The following is an 8,433-nucleotide window of genomic DNA, read 5'->3' as shown; positions in this document are numbered from 1 at the left end:
CATTCATCAATAGTGGGGCATCTTGGCTATTTACACTGCTAAGCTATTGTGAATAGTGCTGCAATAAACATGGGTGTGCAGGTGCCTTTATTGTAACCTGACTTACATTCCTTTGGCTATACCCCTAGGAGTGGTATTGCTGGATCATATGGCAGTTCTATTTTTAGTGTTTTTGCTGAGCCTCCATACTGTTTTCCATAGTGGTTATACTAATTTACATTCCCACCAGCAGTGTATGAGAGTTCCTTTTTCCCCATATCCTTGCCAATGTTTGTTTTGGTTTGTAATGTTGATGGCAGCTATTCTAACAGGAGTGAGGTGGAATCTTAATGTGGTTTTGATTTGCATTTCCTTTATGACCAGGGATGGTGAGCATTTCTTCTGTGTATTTTAGCTATTTGGACTTCTTCCTTTAAAAAAGCTCTGTTCAGTTCATTTGCCCATTTTTTTTCATTGGGCCATTGATTTTGGAGGAGTTTAATTTTTTGTATATTCTGGTTATTAAAAGATTTTCTCCCACTCTGTGGGCAGCATGTTCAATCTAGTGACCATTTCTTTTGTTGTGCAGAAGCTTTTAAATTTCATGTTTTCTCCTTTGTCTTTCTCTTAGTTTCTTAGCCATTGGTGTTCTATTTATAAAGTCATTGCCTATGCCTGTAAGTTCCAGTGTATTCCCTACTCTTTCCTGCACTAGCTTCAAAATCTCAGGTCTTATATTAAGGTCCTTCACCCATTTTGAGTGGCTACTTACACAGGGTGACAGACATGGTAAATCATACATTTTTAAAAGTCATGATGAAAGCTGCCTAAGGAGTTAATAGTATTTGTCTCTGGGTGGTGTTTTGTCCCTTGATATCTTTCTTAAAATAATAATAAAATGAGATGGTGGAAAAAAGAACAAAAGAAGGGCTGGTTGTAAGAGTGCCTGCTTGCCTAGCAAGTGTGAGGACCTGATTTGAAGCCCTAGTTTAGCAAAAAACAAACAAACAAACAAACAAAACAAAAGAGATATGCACATAAGCAGACTTTAAGTGGAAAGCTTTCCCAGAGGGCTCCTCTTGCGCCTGCTGAGAACAAGCCTGCATGTAGACACCGTAACTCAGGAGAGAGGAGAAGGTGGAGTTGAGCAGAAACCCTGAGCCCTAAGTGGTGTTCAAACACAGAATGATGTTGTCAGGCATTGTACCAGTCTGCTCAGGCTGCCATGATAAGATACTACAGACAGGGGCGTTCAGCTGGTCACTCACAGAAAATTAATACAAAGAAATGAAAAGATTCTTAACTATCAGTTTTTGCAAAATGAGATCTTTTTGTCACATTGGCACAAATTAAAAACAATTATAACAGCAAGGCTTAGTAAGGATGTAAAGAAGTGGGAACACATGAACACTGACAAGGAAGCAAAAATCAGAATGATTTTACTAAAGACTGAACATATTAAATTCTAAAGCATATTTTTCTGGGCTGGTAGAGTGGCTTAAGTGGTAGAGTGTCTGCCTAGCAAGCTTGAGACTGGGAGTTCAAACCCCAGTGCCATGAAAAAAAGAAAACAAGCATATTTTTGAGTCAATGTTAAATTTTTCCAGCAATCAATGTTGCCAAAATAGGGCTAACATGAGTTTCCTCTCTTTTTTCTGCTATAATGTAAAAAAGCAAATATACATTCAATGAGAAGTAAAATGCAGCCATTACACTCTCCTACAATGGATACAATATGCTTTAAAAATAAGGAGTGGGTCTATGTGTACTGAAATTAAAATAAAGATCTTCAAGAAAGGAGAAAAAAAGAAGCAAGCTGCAGAACTATATTCTAGTGTGATCCATTTTATGTTTTTATAAGCATGTATCTGTACAAGTATATATATGAACACACACACACACACATACACACACACACACAGCCAGTAGCTACCTCTGAAGGGGAATAAAGGTGAGGTTGGGGTTGAGAATGGGAAGTGTTCACATCTTGTTCTTTCAGTATTATTTAAAGTCTGCATAACTAGAATAAATAGACTTGCATGTTCTGACCCGCTCCCCACCACACAGAAGGAAGCTTCCAAAAATCTTTGCAGAGCCCTTAGCCACTGCCTCAAGAATGGCACTCAGCCTTCTAAGAATGGCAGCCACCCTCGTGGGAATCTTGATTGCCCAAATGTTTGCTTTAATACTTGTAATTAGCAGAGCATCAATTAGGCTGGAAGGCCAGGCAGTCCCACAGGCTTTGGAGGCAGTGGCTTCTGTCCATGGCTGCTCCTCCCATTCCCTTCACTGAGTGACTCAGCTTCCTTCCACAATGTGGGTCTCCTTTCTTCCTTCCTTGGCTCTCCATGTCCCCTCTGATAACTTCAAAGATAGTGTGAGCAAATTGGAGGCTCCAAAGCCTTCTGGTTTGCTAGGGCATTGTTCCTGTCTGCTGCTCCAAGTCATTTTACATCTTCCTTAAGTGGTCGAACAGTGGCTCTGACTTGTAAAGTTTTCTGCTTTCCCTCTCAACCTGCATCACCTTTTGTTTTCCAGCATACTGAGCCCCCAAATTGCTAAAGTCAGAACCTTGAGATACCATTACCCCACTACTCATACCCTGCCAACCACTAACCAGTGAGGCTGACTTCTAAATGTCTCTAGATCTGTCCTCTGACCGCATCTCCGCTGCCAGTGCTCTATTATCACTCATCTGGATAATTTTCATTCTCACCTTTTCTACTCCATCTTCACTTCAGCTGCCAGAGAAAGCTTTTAAGAAAGCAAATCTGACCGGGCCATCAATGGCTTACAACATGGCTGGTGTCCAGTCTCTCGGCTCTAGTGTCCATAGAGAAGAAAAAAGGGCAAACCCTTTCCTGTCCATCACAAAGGGTCATGGTCATGACCCTTAAACAAAGGATGGGTTAACAAGAGAAAAGCATAACAAATTTATTTGATCATAATTTTTCAGTAGACAGGTACCCATGAGGGGACAAGAGATGGATAAGTTCTTGAGCCCTTAGTTCATATTCTGTAAAAGTAAAAATGTCTCTTCCTCTCCTTTCAAAAATATGCTCTTCCTTATTCTTCCACTCTTAAGACAGGGACAAAACCCAGCAGGCACAGGTTGACACCATAATGTCCCCAAAACTGATTTGACCACTGATCTGTATCTTACAAGAGAAAAATCTTCTTGAAACATGAGGGAAACCTTTTAAAATGCCATCCTCATGACTAGTGGAAAATTATCAGACCCTGGACCACTCTAGCAACCCAATGAAAGGTCCTATTTCTTCTGATGTGGAGTAGCCTGATCTCTCTCTCTCTGTCTCTGTCTCTCTCTCTGTCTTTCTCTCTCTAGGTGCTGTACCCATACCACTTCCCACATCTCTTCCCTGCACCCCTTTCCACACTTCTTTCCATATCCCTTCTCTTCTCCCTCACTCTTTTCTTCTTGAAAAAAGCCTCTATTAGAGCTTTGCCTCAGTATTCCTTCTCTCCATATCAGTTTTTATTTCTTTTGTAACTGGGATGGAAGTTCCCTTGTGTCCTGTATCAGCATTCAGATTGAAGATCCAAAGAGCCAGGTGAGCTATTCATATTTAGGTCTAATGAATCAGTGGACATCCATGTAGAAGTTGATTGGACAAAAAAGATGTGAGCCAAGAGAAACAGACTTAGTGCGAAACCCAGCAAGGTCTGTCCGCACATTGGCCTAGAGTCATCTATTTGAACCATGCATGGATGGAAAGGCAGATGGTTTATGGAGTGTGAGTGCCCCAAGGTATGGGGCTGACCCCTCTGGGATGAGAGTCTTGATTTCTTTATGGCTAACTTCTAGATGGGAAGGCAGGGGAACATTACAGCAACAGTTTTAGGTTTTATAACTGGCATTAGGGTGGTGTTCTTGTTTCTCTGACCTGCCTTGGAGAAGAGGAATTCTAGTTTCTGTGACTTTCCTTGGAGGAGAATAAGGGCAAAGAGATAGGAGGGCAGTATGAGCTCCTTAACATGGTTGTTAAGTAACCTTTGCATCTCTGTGACAAAATACCTTAGAAAATCAACTTAGAGGAGGAAAAGTTTATTTTGGCTCAATCGTTCTGGTCACTTGGTTCTGTTGTCTTGGACCTGTGTTGATGCAAAATCATGGCAGGGAGCATGTGGTAGAACAAAGCTGCTTACGTCATCATGACAGTAATCATAGAGAGCGAGAGAAGAGGGGACTGGGGACAAAAATGCACTCTTCAAGGGCTCTTCCCCAACTTCCTCCCTGTCGGCTCTACCTCCTAAAGGTTCCACACCTCCCAATAGCCCATTAAGTTATGAATTCATCAGTGGGTTAATCCACTGATGAGGTCAGAGCACCTCTTAACACTGCTGCACTGGGAACCAAGCCTTCAACACATGAGCTTTGAGGGACATTTTAAATCTAAACTATAGCAGTGGTACACAGTCCAGTCCCATAGCCTGTAGCATCTTGCAGCTTGCTTTTCTGCAGCCTTTATCCTACTCTGCCTATGCTCATGCTGCTCTCTCCTGCTGGAGATCATTGGGACATGTGCAGATTTCTTCCTCTTGAGCATCTTCTTCTATTTCTTATGGTACTCACATCCCATGAGCTATCTGCCTTTCCATCCATGTGTGGTTCAGATGGGTGACTCCAGGCCCTCTGTCCCCCACTTCAGATCATTTAGCCTCTCGGTTCCTGGAATTTGATTTGAATATCATAAGCGCCTTGAAGAGGCAGTTCTCTCTGGCTCAGAACTGCTTTCTGAGGCTACTTCAGCTTTCTCTGAGTCTGGGAATTTACTTCTATGCAAACTTCATGTCAACTTTTTTTTAATTTAAGCAAGCTGGGTTATTTAAGGCACTCATAATCAAAGAATTCCCAATAAGCTCTGCCTTTCTGCACCAGACATACTTTTTTATGTTTGGTGCTGGAGATTGCTAACCACACAGGTACTACTAAGGGAGGTTCATTGGGTGGGGGTGCTACCATAATCCAGGGATGATGCCTTAATCCACAGGCATATTAAGTTCCTATACCAGGACCTCTTGCGTATAGATGAAAACAAAACCTTATAGAAAAAATGACAAAAATACAAGATGCCTCCAAACCAACAAACAATATGAGATGCAAACCACTGATGATCAGAGAGATCAGATTAAAACAATAAAAGGACATTGCATCTGTTATTATGGGAAATTTAGAAAGCCAGTACTGAGATATGAGGACTGGAAATATGTTTGCATTGTTGATCTGATCATAGAATCTAGCAGCAATGTAACATTGCTAAGTCAAAAATGCACACACCCATGAACCTGCAACTCAACAATTCAGCACCTACTTATATAAAGAGGGATTTGGAGTCAGCATGGGGAATGTGTACATTTTAGGGAAATTCTTACGTGTAGGAGACTCGAAATGTGTAAGAAGACGTTCAATGCAGCAGTGTTTGTGGCAATGGGTTCTGAGGACAGCTCTGCCACCATCAGTGGCAGAATGTGCATCAGATTTTGTGATAGCACTTTTCATGCACTCTCTCATCCGCACCCAAACGACTGCTTAAATTCTGGTACATTCTCCTTAGGTTCAGGATGAGGACACTGGGGTTTAGGGTCTCAGCCAGTGTAGGCCTGGGGTTCTGTGGTCTGGAGAATCTTCATTCTCTGGCCACAGGTGGCTTCGGGCCTGGGCGGTCAGCACCTCGGACAGCTCCAGCCGCAGGGCAAGGGCGGGGCGTCCATGGAGACGTCACCGCGCGCTAAGTCTCCAGGGTGCGCGCTTGCGGCTGCAGCGTCACGTGACCCAGGTAATTGGCACGGCGTGCCGCGCACCCACTCCGCGCAGCCCCCCTGACCTGCAGCCTCGGGACCACGCGGGCGCGCCCACCCGGTGAGCGCGGCGGCCCGCCCCCTCCCGGTCCCTGCGCCACCCCCTCCCCTGCCGTCTGGGGGCCCTGCCCTTTTGCTCCTCTTTCTCCCAGGTCCTGGGGAGCCACTGCCCGCGGTCCTAAGCCGGACCCAGTCTGGGGGAGGGGGAGGAGGGAAGAACGAGAACGTGACCTTGGATCCGCCCTTGGCTGGCCGCGGCTTCCCCAGGGACACCCCCACCCCCTTTTCGCGCGTGTTTGATCCTGCTAGTGCAGTATTTACAATTTAAGGCGTGACTCTCTAACAGTGGGATTTCAGACATCAGCTAGAGGGTCCCCAACTGAAGGTTACAGACTGCTTCTCTCCCAGCTTTCATGGCCTGGGGGAGAGGGGATTGCTGCCCGGCGGCCTCCCAAAGAGAGCCAGACTACCGAACCCCCCCACTAAGGTTGGGGAGGGTCCGGCTTTGCGGGCTTGGTAGAATACACAGGCAGCCTCGAAGCCCCAGGACCTCCTGGGAGAAGGGCCCTTGTAAGACGGTTTTAATCGCGATCTTTGCTCCCAGATGAGGAAACAGGCCAGACTAGCCCAAGGTCAGGCGTGTGGGAAGTGCTTCAGCACCCTCAAGGAGATGGGGATTAATGGGGAACCAGTAACTCTGAGGCCCCAGGAGGTTACAGTGAACATTAACTGACCCCCAGGGTGACACCCCCAGGGGGGTCCAAGCTGCAGATGCAGCCCCTGCCCACACATCCAGCAGTGCCTTAAAACAGGCCCCATGGCCTTTGTACTTTTTCCACTTCTGGGCTTTAGCCCAGGCCCTTCTTCTCTAAGGAAATTAGCACATCCTGTCCTTGCCCTGATTCTTGGGGACCTGCCTTTAGCCCATCCAGTTATCAGGGTGCAGAACCTGAGTAGGCAGAGGGAATGCAGGCTCAGCTGCTGCCTAGCCCAGAGGTCTTGGGGCAACCCTTCTCCTATGACCTCTGCTAACTTATCCCTACAAGGCAGGCCACCCTCGAGCACCCCAGACAGGGCCCAGTGTGGGGGAAGCTGAGGGGCAGAGGTGTCTACAGTTGTGTTGGGTTGGAGTTACTATCCCCAGAGAGGACAACCCCCCTCCCTCCAGAGCTGCCTTGCATGGGCTGCCACAGGGCACCTTATTCTTGACTCCTTGAACCGTATGGGCAGGACCTAGTGGGGTTGCCTGGGGCTATGGTGTAGATACAGAGTCCCTCAAGGGTCTTGTGTCCTCAGGTCACATAGGGTAGGGGTGGAGGGTGATGGTGGTAGGGTGGTGACTGGCTTGCTTCCCACCTGCCAGGCTGAGTGAAGTCCACAGTATTGTCCAGTGGCTGTCCAGACCGTTCAGTGTTTGCAAAACATAGTGTTCCCACACTGGGCCAGGCTGGATACAGCCAGGCTTTGTTCCTGTCTGGCCTAAAGTGTCCCATTCCCTTGTGGAGGTAGGGCTGGCAGAGGGATCAGCTACAGCCTGTGGAAAGATGGAAAGTGCTCTGCCTCTAAGAGACATCAGGCCGTGGAGTCACACAGAGCCCAGCCACTCAACAGCTCTTTTGCCTCAGTTTCCCTGTTTGTAAAGTGGGACTGCTATCAGTGCGCACAAGTAGGGTGTTGTGAGGGGCTGGTGAGCACAGTGACTACACGAGAGGCAGTGCTCCTGATGTGTTCTCTTCTTTTCATTGGCACCAGGGGTGGTCTCTGTGTCTAGCTTCCTTTGCTGTGTGTAGAATGAGGATGATGAAGCCGCCTGGGGTCTTGTGATGCCTTGGGTCAGGACTTCCTGCATGGCCCTAGACTTGCAGGGCAGGGCAGGAGTTATGACCCCAGCCATTTGACCCTGGAGGCTATGCCCAGCCCTTGGAGAGCTGCCGCTACAGGGCCAAGGCAGCCCTGGATGGCCCACAGTGGGATCTGACCACACTAGATGGTGCACTGGGCACACAGCTGGGTTTGGGGCCAAGCATGTGGAAAGGGGGCTTGTGGCTGCAGTGAGTATATTTTTTGAGTTTTTAATTTTCCTTTGTTCAGACTTGCTGCTGGTTGCCCTGAGGAACCTACCCTTCCTTGATTGAAGAGCTACCCCCCTTCCCTTTGGCTCATGTGAGTGTGTAGGGGAGAAATGGGGATGGGGAGAGGCAGCAGGCTGGGGGGGACTGTACCCTGCCCTACAGTGGGGCTTACCCCTTGCAGAGGGTCCAGCCAGTGGGGGACCTGGTGGCTTGTTAGAGCTGATGGCAGGGGTTGGTGTGAGGGGCAGGGGAAGGCTTGTTGGCAGAGCACACCAGGTTCAGTCCTAGGCAGGATACCAGTAGTAACCCAGAACTGTGTTTCCTGGGTCACTGAGCCATGCAAGGAGCTGCAAGCTTCTCCCCCTGCATGGCCCGTGATGGGGTGGTTCTGGGACTGAAACTCGCTCACAGGTGGGGGCTCTCTGGGCAGAAGTTCGTTGGCCAGTATTCATTAATAGCTGTTCATTGTCCAGGTAGTGGCTGGACTGGCAGTGGAAGGACCGCTGTTCACAGTAGCAGGGACTTCAGAGGGCCCTGTCAACCCCCGAGCCTCCATGAATTG

The 8,433-nt window shown here is 47.5% G+C and overlaps 1 protein-coding gene across 2 annotated transcripts in view; it reads left to right on the top strand.

Annotated features, from left to right (window-relative positions):
* The first annotated feature begins 5,739 nt into the window (after positions 1-5,739).
* Ogdhl (oxoglutarate dehydrogenase L) overlaps positions 5,740-8,433 on the top strand; it is a 29,193-nt gene continuing 26,499 nt past the window's right edge. The window contains exons 1-2 of one of the 2 annotated variants that reach the window (XM_074079409.1): positions 5,740-5,777; positions 7,891-7,962. The gene's annotated coding sequence lies outside the window, so the exon portion shown is untranslated. Of the gene's footprint in view, positions 5,861-7,890; positions 7,963-8,433 lie in introns of both variants that reach the window. The other variant, XM_074079408.1, reaches the window with a different exon arrangement.

The sequence above is a fragment of the Castor canadensis genome, chromosome 7 (assembly GCF_047511655.1).
Source record: "Castor canadensis chromosome 7, mCasCan1.hap1v2, whole genome shotgun sequence".
Lineage (NCBI taxonomy): Eukaryota > Metazoa > Chordata > Mammalia > Rodentia > Castoridae > Castor > Castor canadensis.
Note: the sequence above shows the minus strand (reverse complement) of the source record. Positions and strands in the feature narration are given on the sequence as shown.